At 37.8% G+C, this 12,746-nt stretch overlaps 1 long non-coding RNA gene across 1 annotated transcript; it reads right to left on the bottom strand.

Annotated features, from left to right (window-relative positions):
- Positions 1-5,969: 5,969 nt before the first annotated feature.
- Positions 5,970-8,894, bottom strand: LOC107557553 (uncharacterized). The gene is made up of 3 exons (XR_001605408.1): positions 8,607-8,894; positions 6,517-6,590; positions 5,970-6,057 (listed from the first exon to the last, which is right to left on the bottom strand). It is a non-coding gene; the product is annotated as an uncharacterized lncRNA (long non-coding RNA).
- Between the last annotated feature and the right edge of the window lie 3,852 nt (positions 8,895-12,746).

The following is a 12,746-nucleotide window of genomic DNA, read 5'->3' as shown; positions in this document are numbered from 1 at the left end:
AGAGGAAAATATACTGTAGCAGGCAGAGCAGCTCACTGTTCACTTTGGGCGAAATATAGGAACAAATCTTAGATTCTGGGGGGTGAAGGGTTACATGAATGTATCACTGAAGGGAACTGACTGTCTTCAGAAAAGTTTTGATAGCAATGGGATTTCCTAAATTTATTCCTTGAATGAAGTAGTATTTATTAGCACAACCAAGAAAATGCCATATCGCTGCTGTTCCATAAGCGCCACCTGCTGTCAGAGAGTAAAATTTGCATTTAATTCAGCCCATCTGCTGTTTTTGTATCATGCAGGTACTGTATGTATCTGAATCAGCCATGAAAAATAATGATCGGTGCATCACTAATTAAAATACTAAATAAAAGGCCTCAAATTGGAAGTACAATCTGGGCTGTCTTTTTCTATCAATTCTTCTATAGGTAGATCTTGTCTTTCATAAAAGCCGAGGTCAGGGATCATGGGCTTAAAAAGGTTGGTGACCACTGCCCTAAGCTATAACGTGCACACTCAAGATGTTTTTTTTTAGACACTGTCACTAGATTATTTTATATTTTCTGAAAAAAACAAAAAACAAGTGAGAAGTGTTCTCTGTGGTTGTTTGTTTGTTGCCATGTGGTTGCTAGAACATCTCTAGTTTCTAGCTGCTTACTGCCCAGGAGCTTCAGATACCTCATTCAATACAAGTCTATGACATTTTTGCAAAAATCACAGATCACGTTGAAAAGTAGCAACACATCCTAAAACAAACCCCTAAGCTGAAACAGTGATGCTTGCCTTAGCATAATAAATGTTTAGCACCTGTAAATCTGTAAGAAAATCTGAAGTCATATATCATTAACGCATTATCTGATATAAAAATGACCTGCAGAAGTCACACACACCCTATAAACACAACAAAAGGGCATCATGGATGAATAATTATTCTGTTATCAAGTTCTGATATCATCAGTTTATTTGTAACATCCACCAACCAGGATAGAGGCCAAACATTTTTCAACAGTCCCTCTTTTGGCTATCCAAATTATATTTTGAATTGTTATGAGAAGCTGAGCATTGTTCAAGTTTTTCATCTCTAAAGACCAAATTTTTTTCTGCTCAAGTCCACCAGTTACTTTCAGAACTAAATTTAAACTCGACTCCACACAATTGAAAGTGTCTTACCTGACAGTGACACACACGCCATCCTGCCAGTGTCATCTCAGGATCGATTGGTCACATGGCAATTCTCCATCAGGCCATTCCTCTGATCTGCACAAGCCTGGCCTGACACAAAAAGAGCACAAATTGACCATAAGTCGCTTGGGTATATTTTTTAGCAATAGCCAAAAAAAACATTGTATGGGTCAACATTATAGATTTTTCTTTTATGCCAAAAATCATTAGTATATTAAGTAAAGATCATGTTCCATGAAGATATTTTGTAAATGTCTTACCGTAAATATATCAAACCTTTTTTTGATTAGTAATATGCATTGCTAAGGACTTCATTTGGACAGCTTTAAAGGTGATTTTCTCAATATTTAGATTATTTTGCACCCTCAGATTCCAGATTTACAAATAGTTGTATCTCTGCCAAATATTGTCCTATCGTAACAAACCATACATCAATGGAAGGCTTATTTATTCAGCTTTCAGATGATGATTTCAAAAAACTTACCCTTATGACTGGTTTTGTGGTCCAGGGCCACAATTGTCTTTTTTACACAAAAGTAGAGCAAGCACCTTGCAGCTGTGGAGGAATGGTTGCAATGTGTCCATCTGGATAGCAGTCACAAGGCTGCAGGGTGAACAGGATTCTGAAGTGTTTGAGAAAACACACACGATTAAGTATGTGCACACAAACTCACTCTATAGAGCTAACAAACACTCATAGGTCTGCTCGAGAGTATGCACACTCAGTTATCAATCACACACGCATCTCTAATAGTCCAGACAAACAAATGTCAGAGCTGACAGCAGCATGGTCGGGTTACTCATCCATCAGACAAATAATGCACTGCTTCACGGATCAGATACCTGAATGAGAACTGCTGCTGCGTATGCCTTGCCATTCATTTTAGATGTAGCTTGAAGAGGCATGGATGGCAAGGAGGGAGTTTTGAGAGATGATGTCTCTCCCATAGAGAGATAGCTAGCTAGCGTCTCTTCTACAGGGGGCATTCTCTCATAGCCGTTTTCGCGCACCGCCTCGATATTCGCATAACTGGTATGCTGAAACCGATGGATGCGTGAGGAAAACGGCTTCTTCCATTCCTTCTCGATCTCCGTATGGAGATCAGGAAGGAAAGGAAGACTCACCTGAGCTGGAGGGTTATGGCCAGAAAGATAACGTTCGTCGAGACGACCTCGCGACGCCACTTCCTTAGTCCGCTTCCATGGCAAGTCAAGTCTTGCCGTGGCGCGATCCATAACCTCTAAGAGCTCATCATACGCAGGGCAGGAGGATTGAGAAGGCTCAGCCTCAGCTTCTTCGCTCTCATCATCCATTTCCTGCTCTTCCTGGGCTGAAACCAGCAGAGCACTGGCCCCTGGATCAGATGATGTTAAAGAGAGAAAATCATCCTCCAGTGGCTGTCTCTCGCCCCCCGCCGATGAGCGCGAGAAGGAAAGTCCCTCTCTAAACTCATCGGCCAGGTCCACCTGAGATCGCCACGAGCTCATTCTCCTCCGTGCCTCAGCAGCGGAGGGTCCTGAACCGCGGGAAGCAGATGGCTGCCCCTCTTTACTTGAAAAGAGAGACAAACGAGAACGGAGTTTTTTCTTTGGAAAAAACTCGCAATGCACGCAGATTGCCCCCTCGAGGACATCGCGTGCGTGCTCCTCGCCCAAACAAACAACACATAGATCGTGTGTGTCATCTGGTGTCAAATAGCGCTGACACGGATGCACACACCTTCTAAATGCTCTACTAGTGCTCGCCATAATATTAATAGATAGCTCTTACTTTTTCCTTGAAAATGCACGCTTCAAACAGAACAGTCAATGAAGACGAAGAAGAGAACGATGTGTAGCTCCCGGCACCGATTTATACTGTAGTCGCACCGGTAGTGACGTCATGGCTGTCGCCGGCCAACGAGTTGGTGTTTTTTCAATGTATGCTTCAGATACGAGTCACGACGAGGCGTTCCCCATAGCGACCCCTAGAGGACGCAGTTCGAAGTTCCCATGAAAGGGAACAGGTAGAGGCAAGGATCTATGTGCTGGTATTTAACAGAAAAACTAGAACAAACAATACGCCAAAAACCAAAGAACAGAATGACTGGCAAACAGAACAACCATTACGTTCAACAACTCACAAGGAACTAAAAAAAAAAACTAGGGCTATATATACGCACTGGGGGCTAACAAGCTTAACAAGATAAGACACACCTGGGGAAACTAATCAAGGGGAACCAATGAACAAACGGACTACAAACTGACTACAAACACCACGGCAGACAGGAAATGACATAAAAGTCCAGGGCAAGGCACAGAGAGCATGAAACAAAAACAAGAAAGAGTTTATTTGTGAGGAGAGCAATCACATTTATTTTTTAGAACCGAAATAAAACTGAACACCTCAAAATTACAAAACAAACAAAAACAATATCTTTCAAAAAGGTCTATTCAGTATAATGGATAAATAAAATAATGTTAAGTAAAATTAAAAAGCCAAAGCCTTCTTGCAGTGGCTGTGATGGTTTCGGCCTCGTTGCCGGCAGCAGTCATGTCCTCATCTCATATGTAAAAACACCTGTGATTCACAAATACTTGCTAAGGAAATCGCATTCACTAAAGTAGCCTTGTTGAAAAGTTTGGGTGAGTAAGGGCAAAACGCACAAGATGCAGTACTTTCAGTGACCTGTAATAGGCAGTATCACGTCTTTTGTAGCAGAAATAAACTGCTGCAGAAAAAGCTAGGTCCATGCAAAATGTAATGTGTAATTGCAACACTCATTTCAAATGTAGTGGAGTAAAGAGTACAGATACTCATTCAAAAATATAGTGAAGTAAAGAGTAAAAGTTGCTAATATCTTTGATACTCCGTACAACTACAAAGTATCCAAAAATATACTCAAGTACAGTAACTAATTACATTTGCTCCAATACTTTACACCTCTGTTCTTAAGTGACTACAAAGGGCATTTTGGGCTTCAAAATTGATGCATCAGCTAGAAAAGAGGTCTTCAAGGCCAAGAACCTTTGAAGGACAGAGATTCCAAGGACCCTGTTACAAACCGTGTGTTTATTTTAGCCTGGCCTATAACACAGCATATCGTATCACATTGATGAATATACATATGATGATTCTTACAATGATTGTTTTAATAACTTTTCAATATTGATGTACAAATTTGTATATTTTCAGTCAAATGTAATATGCAACGTACTTTTGAACTTTGGAGGGAAAATAAAGCATTTAGAAAAATTTAGCTTCTTAACTGCAGCTTTGATTGAAGTTAAACCAATACTGTATTTTTGTGCATCCCATATTTTCATGTTCAAATAAAAAATTCTAAAAAATAATTGGTAGACCCCTGCTGTACTACTGCAGACCCCCTGTTGAAAACCCCCTAAGCCAGTGGTCGCCAACCCGTCGATCACGTCACCACTGTCCCAGTAGCTCCCGACAACAACAGAAAAATAAGTACAAAAAATGTATTACATTTCTTCATTCTTTGTACTGTATGTTTGTACTTAGTTTTCTGTTTCTTCGGGAGCTACTGGGAAAGTTATAAAGAAAAATACATCACAAGTCTGTAAACAGAACAGTTGAGATGCTGAAGACGGACGTAAAGAGGAAAATATACTGTAGCAGGCAGAGCAGCTCACTGTTCACTTTGGGCGAAATATAGGAACAAATCTTAGATTCTGGGGGGTGAAGGGTTACATGAATGTATCACTGAAGGGAACTGACTGTCTTCAGAAAAGTTTTGATAGCAATGGGATTTCCTAAATTTATTCCTTGAATGAAGTAGTATTTATTAGCACAACCAAGAAAATGCCATATCGCTGCTGTTCCATAAGCGCCACCTGCTGTCAGAGAGTAAAATTTGCATTTAATTCAGCCCATCTGCTGTTTTTGTATCATGCAGGTACTGTATGTATCTGAATCAGCCATGAAAAATAATGATCGGTGCATCACTAATTAAAATACTAAATAAAAGGCCTCAAATTGGAAGTACAATCTGGGCTGTCTTTTTCTATCAATTCTTCTATAGGTAGATCTTGTCTTTCATAAAAGCCGAGATCAGGGATCATGGGCTTAAAAAGGTTGGTGACCACTGCCCTAAGCTATAACGTGCACACTCAATATGTTTTTTTTTTAGACACTGTCACTAGATTATTTTATATTTTCTGAAAAAAAAAAAAACAAGTGAGAAGTGTTCTCTGTGGTTGTTTGTTTGTTGCCATGTGGTTGCTAGAACATCTCTAGTTTCTAGCTGCTTACTGCCCAGGAGTTTCAGATACCTCATTCAATACAAGTCTATGACATTTTTGCAAAAATCACAGATCACGTTGAAAAGTAGCAACACATCCTAAAACAAAACCCTAAGCTGAAACAGTGATGCTTGCCTTAGCATAATAAATGTTTAGCACCTGTAAATCTGTAAGAAAATCTGAAGTCATATATCATTAACGCATTATCTGATATAAAAATGACCTGCAGAAGTCACACACACCCTATAAACACAACAAAAGGGCATCATGGATGAATAATTATTCTGTTATCAAGTTCTGATATCATCAGTTTATTTGTAACATCCACCAACCAGGATAGAGGCCAAACATTTTTCAACAGTCCCTCTTTTGGCTATCCAAATTATATTTTGAATTGTTATGAGAAGCTGAGCATTGTTCTTCATCAAGTTTTTCATCTCTAAAGACCAAATTTTTTTCTGCTCAAGTCCACCAGTTACTTTCAGAATTAAATTTAAACTCGACTCCACACAATTGAAAGTGTCTTACCTGACAGTGACACACACGCCATCCTGCCAGTGTCATCTCAGGATCGATTGGTCACATGGCAATTCTCCATCAGGCCATTCCTCTGATCTGCACAAGCCTGGCCTGACACAAAAAGAGCACAAATTGACCATAAGTCGCTTGGGTATATTTTTTAGCAATAGCCAAAAAAAACATTGTATGGGTCAACATTATAGATTTTTCTTTTATGCCAAAAATCATTAGTATATTAAGTAAAGATCATGTTCCATGAAGATATTTTGTAAATGTCTTACCGTAAATATATCAAACCTTTTTTTGATTAGTAATATGCATTGCTAAGGACTTCATTTGGACAGCTTTAAAGGTGATTTTCTCAATATTTAGATTATTTTGCACCCTCAGATTCCAGATTTACAAATAGTTGTATCTCTGCCAAATATTGTCCTATCGTAACAAACCATACATCAATGGAAGGCTTATTTATTCAGCTTTCAGATGATGATTTAAAAAAACTTACCCTTATGACTGGTTTTGTGGTCCAGGGCCACAATTGTCTTTTTTACACAAAAGTAGAGCAAGCACCTTGCAGCTGTGGAGGAATGGTTGTAATGTGTCCATCTGGATAGCAGTCACAAGGCTGCAGGGTGAACAGGATTCTGAAGTGTTTGAGAAAACACACACGATTAAGTATGTGCACACAAACACACTCTATAGAGCTAACAAACACTCATAGGTCTGCTCGAGAGTATGCACACTCAGTTATCAATCACACACGCATCTCTAATAGTCCAGACAAACAAATGTCAGAGCTGACAGCAGCATGGTTGGGTTACTCATCCATCAGACAAATAATGTACTGCTTCACGGATCAGATACCTGAATGAGAACCCTTCAATGGTTCCTACAACTTGAAATCTAAAGCATTCAAGTATTCTGATGGATTCTTGATCTTAAAGGAGGTTTGATTCAAATTTTGCTGCATGTATAAAAGCTCTGTAAGCATATAGCTGCCTCCTGTAAATGTAAATCATTCACATACACACATATATTATTCATTCACAAGAAGACCAGTAGGATGCATTAAGCAAATACATAGGGTAAGTTTTGATTTCATGCCAACTTTAAATCCATTTTTAAAGTTTTTTTTTTCTCCAGCAGCATACATGTTTAAACACAGATAAAATTACTTAATTAAATTACCAATGCATTATTATTACTATTATGGTATTTGTATATACTAAGCCACTGTGCATGTGTGTGCGTGTATGTATATATACGCACACCAAATTATTAAATGTTTTATATAACACATAAAACATACATCACAAATGTTTCCTCAACCTGACACATGAAAACCAGGCCAGTGTAAGAGCAAATAAGCATTTATGTAACTGTGAAGTTTCCCCTCTGTGACCACTAGCCTCAATCTCCCATATAAACAGCCTATACTGCACTGTTTAACATTTGCAGCCTGCTATATATAAGACAAGTAGTTTTTTTATTTAATTTTTTTTGACAGATTGCAACAGACAGCAGGAGACTTCAAGTAACCACACATTTTATTTCTATGTGCTAAAAAAGGAAAGGAAAAAATGTGTAACAGTTTATATATGTTATTTTAATCTCCAAAACAACCAGATTCTCTGTTAAAAAAAAATAAAAGAAAATAAGAAAGAAAGAAAGAAAGAAACAGCTGACTCTGCTGAGTAAAAATTGGAGAAATATGTAAAGATGTCTACTTTAATGACAGATTGATACAAAAACAAACATATAAAATACGAGTCTATTTGAGCTCTGTACAAGTAGACAAACACAAACCCTTCTTCGCAAAGACCCAGAGGGAGCTGAGAGACAGTTTTGCATACGAGAGCAGAACCACAGCTCCCATGTGGCACTGATAGAGCGCCATCTGCTGGTGACAGCAAACAAGCCACGACCTCCCATCAGTAACAGACACTGCTACTGATTGATAACTAATCTAATAACTATAATAACTAATACGACTGATGCACTCATTATGTTAACAGACGTCCCTATTAAATTAAATGAAATTGAAATTAAATTAAACAGTTTTTTTTTCCAATATTGATTTTAAAAATAGAATTGATATAATACAATTGATTAGCCTATATTAGTTATGCTTGTAGTATTATAATAGTATGCTGCATTAACAGAATCATCGGCGAAATACAATACTAAACTTCAACCAAGGTCTTGAGAGTTTACTGCCTTCTTACAGTATACAGTCCCTCAGTGACCCAAATGTGCTGACAGGTGAATTAATCCATATTCAAAACAGTCCTTGCTGGGTCTCACTCTCATTCACTAATAGTGTGAGTGAGTGAGTGTGTGTGCGTGCCACCCGTTTTTCTATTCTGGTGGGGACTTAAACCTGAATACACACAGACTCATGGGGACTCGTGTCACGGTGGGGACCTAAATTGAGGTCCCCACGGGCAAACAAGCTAATAAATCACACAGAATTAAGTTTTTTGAAAATCTAAAAATGCAGAAAGTTTCCTGTGAGGGCTAGATTTAGGGGTAGGGTTGGTGTAGGGCAATAGAATATATACGGTCTGTGCAGTAGAAAAAACATTATGCCTATGGAGAGTCCCCACAAGGATAGCAAACCAGACATGTGTGTGTGTGTGTCAGCGTAAATGTGTTCTTACCTTTGTTTTAATGTTTGATGAATATGGAGTGTTTTAAATGGGGAAGTGCGTGCCCGCCGTTATTAATTAGCAAAACTTGGGCGTCATGATGGCCTCGAGCTCCGAATTATTTTGTCTGGAACAGCCAGGGAGTTTAATGCAACACTAGTGGGAGTTAACTGGATACATGTTGGTTGATGTTCCTCAGTCATCGTCTGGAATTATGATGGGTGATTAATAACTGCTGGTTAATAATCATATTGCTCTTCGCACACTGCAACACTACCGATTAGCATAGGCGGTGCTAGGGGTGGGGACATAGAGGCAGCGTTCCAAGCAACACTATGATTGAGCGCTATCAATTTTAACATTTTAGACTTGTAAAAAATAACAACTTCTAATTTAAGTGAACTTAAAACAATCTTAACATAAACCCATTATAATAAATGTCATATTTATTCACATTATTATACACATATACCTGTGCCCTTCAGCAGGTAGGAAATACTGCATACAGAAAAATAAGTTATCAAACACTAAATTTTAAATTAAATATAGATGAATCCTACAAAAGTTACAGATCTGACACGCATTGTATTTTCTCACTACTCTTTAACTTTTCTTACCCACTTCAGGTCTTAAAGTCTCTACTAATGAGCTGACGAGTTGAATCGGGTGTGTTAGATGAGGGAGACAGTGCTGGGCTGCTCCAGGACAGTTTTGAAAACCACTGCATTTCAGAGACATGTTCTTAAATCTGACTCATAACAAATACTTACATGCATGCACAGTTTTAAGGCAGCTTTAATTGCCTTTTTGTTAACTTCATGACTTAACCGACGACATAATTACGATATTGCATGCTCATTTTTTATTTTTTTTGCACTTTAATAGCCTATATGAAATTATATACAATGCGCATTGCCCATTTCATGCAATTGAAGAGCACGTGCTACGAGTACAGTATAACTGCTGACAGGACAGGAACGTTTTTTTACTGACATATGGCCTAACAACATCTCATCTGTTTACTGTTGTTCTACTAAAGCTTCCTCGTCACCTGTACCTTTTCCGCGTACATTTGACTAGCGCCTGGTGCTGATCGAGGCAAAGTTGGAGTGTCTTAAGTCTCCTGTTTGATGTAGTCATAAAGACACATGCGTCTAAATAAATGCAATTCTTGTCAAGAAAAAAGAAACATATAGAAACATATAGAAATATTTTAACGCGTTAAACTGAAAAAATTTATGGCATGCGTTAACGCTCTAATTTTGACAGCACTAATCGAGACACATGTTAAATCCTAGGTGTAAACCTATCTATTTTGGCTGACACCAAGACAGATGCTAATACCAGGTGTAAACAGGGCCTCAGTCGTCTTCTCACTGTCCCTGTTTTTGCTTCCATCTTCTCACTATCCCTGTCTGGCTCTGTTCTCACACCATCTCTAGGGAGGCCATGTATGTGTGGAGTGTTTTGATATGAGAATTAATTTCCCTAGTTCCAGTCAGCACAGGGAGACATATAGCCTCCCTAATATGTACTGTGTATTATCCTCCATGGGGCCCCCGTAGGCCTCCATGGTAATTTCCATAGTGAATTTATCAAACACGACAGAGAAAAGAAAAGGATAAAGTCAATTCATTAGCCAGATATGATGACAAATACATCTACACTGAAAGAGAGGGAAATTCTCATTAAAAGCTCAGGTGTGTGTGACTGAACTGGATGAGTCAAGAGAGATGTGTGCCGACCGTCCTGTTTTTGGTTACTAATAACTCTGTACACTACTGAATTTTCAGCAGCCATTCAGGTCTTCAGTGTCACATAATCCTTCAGAAATCATTCTAATTTGCTGAATTGGTGCTCAATTATTATCAATTATTGGTGCTTAGTTAATAATAAACATTCTTAATATCCTTCAGAAATCATTCTAATATGCTGACTTGGTGCTCAAGAACCCTCTCTTATTATCATCAATGTAGAAAACTGTTTGGATTTTTTTTTAGCCTTTCATTTGGGTGTAAAAATACATTGATGCAAAAATAATGGAATAAATATTCCATAGTTGTTGTTGATAAGGCATTCCATTACAATGCCCCACAAATAATCCTGACTTATAAATTATAACTGCTACAACACCAAATATATTATGAATTTTATGATCACACAGTTTGGAAAAAATATATGCATCTTACCAAGGTAATCAAATCAGACTCAGTCCTGACCAGAGTCCAGTTTTTGTGATGCTACACATCATTTAGTGAAAAATCTAATCTGAATTGAATTGTTGTCAAAGCAAACCATTTGCATCCTATTGGATCGTGAACATTATCTCAGAGTATGGGTACAACGACATCTGATTGTAAACGAAAGAAAAGCACAAATTTACCATTTCTGAAGTTTATGAAATTATAGTGCACATAAAAATTCAATTACACACTCCATTATGCAAATAATGCTTCAGTAAATATGATTCTGTAATGTGGCATTAATCTCTTTTATGCATGCCCATGAAGCACATTACCAAACATTAATAGCACCGATTCAAGATTCACAACATGTGACCTCTCTCTCTTTCTGTCCACCCCCCTCTCACTGAATTGTGGAATTGTCTCAGGTTATGAATACTGATTCTTGAAGAGAGGTGACAGTTTCTCGTAGACCAATGTAATTTTATCTAGCCACAATTCTTCCTGCATTAATGTGCATGAATAATGCATATGCTACCTGTGTAAGATAGTTGTAGGGCCACATTAATGTGCGCTAATGGCTGCTTGTGGCATTTACAGAGATGCCACGTCTTTGACATTATTAAGTCTGAGAGGATGGTGACACTTTGTTATTTATTATAAAATAATACTTTTTCATTTAATATTTTGAAGAATAGTGAATAGTTGCAACATTACATGATACCAGAGTGTTCTACATATCCTATAATGCAGCTCTATATTCTAAATGTTGGCATGTTGGATGATAAAAAAAAATCTTATTTCACTTTTTTCCAGTTTCTGTTTAATTTTAGTTTTCTTAAATTAAAAATACATTATCCATTAGTGGTGTGGATTAACCATTACAGAAACATACAAAAAAATTGTTTTGGTAATAACCAATACTGTTATTTTAGGGCATGTAGCAACTCATAATGTAAAAACTGAACATAAAGTAATAAATATGACATTATTACTGTAATAAAATGTACATAATGTAATACTTTTCTCAAAACATAATAAAATCTTGAGTTCATAATGTAATAATAATTTTACAATGTAATAACAATTTTTCACATAATGTATTAGGTTATTGTATGAGAAACGTATTACCTTAGGCCTTGTCTGTGAATAGTCATTTAAATTGATTTGTTACTTGTTTATATTCTACTCAAATGCATAGGCCTAATGTATTTATAATTTTGATCAATTAAAATATATTTATATGTAATCACTGTCATTGTCATCATAACATGGACATTACCTGAGATGTTAAAGTCCACATAATCAAAATTTACAATATTTATTTTGTTAGCGCACATTGCTAATCTTAAAGTCAAGTAATCTGTGCAAGTTAATCCTCTGAAAAAAAAAGTTTGTTTTGGTAATCTTTAATCAAAATCTGGTCATTTGCTTCCGCTCTGGAATGGCATGCCTTCTCTGATGACGTCAGTTTGACGGCTTGGGCAGAATATGCTTAACCACGCACCTCCGACCATTAGTCTGCTGTGAGTGAGAGATGATGAGAGGAGGAGTGCAAAAATAAAACCCCGTCCTCTACTCAATATTCTGTTTCAGTTGGAAATATGCCACCACACTGAAATCCAGTCAGCAGCAACTTACGTTTCACGCGGACTTTAAAGTAAATATGTCCGCAAACTGCGCTCTTTAAAGGATGTGCATTTAATGCATGGCCAAAGTAAGAACAAAATCTAAGTGTTTAAAACATGCAAAGCAGGATTGCCAACTGTTCCCGTATTTAAGGAACATTCCATATTACAGTGGTTCCCAAACTGGGGAGCACAACCCCTAGAGGGGGTGCAGAGCTATGAAAAGGGGGGGGGGGGGGGGGGGGGCGGGGGGGGGGAGCCAATCAGATCACTGGAATCTGCAGCTGCCCAGATTAAGTTAATCTCGGCTCTAGGCTACATAAAATGTAGGCTGCATATAA

Source organism: Sinocyclocheilus grahami, unplaced genomic scaffold (assembly GCF_001515645.1).
Source record: "Sinocyclocheilus grahami isolate Dianchi unplaced genomic scaffold, SAMN03320097.WGS_v1.1 scaffold607.1, whole genome shotgun sequence".
Classification (NCBI taxonomy): Eukaryota; Metazoa; Chordata; class Actinopteri; order Cypriniformes; family Cyprinidae; genus Sinocyclocheilus; species Sinocyclocheilus grahami.
This window is presented reverse-complemented; position numbering and strand designations above follow the sequence as displayed.